Source organism: Frankliniella occidentalis, unplaced genomic scaffold (genome assembly GCF_000697945.3).
Source record: "Frankliniella occidentalis isolate FOCC.00 unplaced genomic scaffold, Focc_3.1 Scaffold267, whole genome shotgun sequence".
NCBI classification, from domain to species: Eukaryota; Metazoa; Arthropoda; class Insecta; order Thysanoptera; family Thripidae; genus Frankliniella; species Frankliniella occidentalis.
In genome coordinates, this window is record NW_026267393.1 from 21,689 (window position 1) to 22,249 (window position 561).

The following is a 561-nucleotide window of genomic DNA, read 5'->3' on the forward strand; positions in this document are numbered from 1 at the left end:
TTCCGAACTTCAACCCGTGTCGATCTCTTATTTACTTGTACTTGTACCAAGTCCACATCCAGTTACATCGGGGTTACACCAGTTATTTTATAACAGGTTATGGGCCGAGCGCGCCTCTAGCTCTGTCTTTAGTATTGTGCCTTAGAATATAGAAGAAAAATCTGCAAGAGTTTTATTCGTCGAATATCTGCAAGCTCGCTGCAAGTGGCTGCAAGCATGCCCGACGACGACGGAACACAAGATCCTTCAGGTGGTAGCAAGAATGCCATAAATGGTGAGCAAAACCAATCATCCTCCAAGGAAGAGTCTCACCATGCGGCCCCAGTGCAATTTAACGCTCCCTTTGATAAACTGACTGGCGAAGAAAACTGGGCCGATTGGCGAATGCTAATGGAGTTGTACCTTGGAGACCTCTTCGTGTGCACCATGAAAGATCCACCCCCTGAGGCCCTTGCCGACCGAACTTGCAAAATCTTTAAGGAAGACCTAATGGCACGCCAGAAGATTTCCTTCGGGATTGACAAGAGTCTCGTCAAGTATCTGCGTGGCGCCAACACCGCG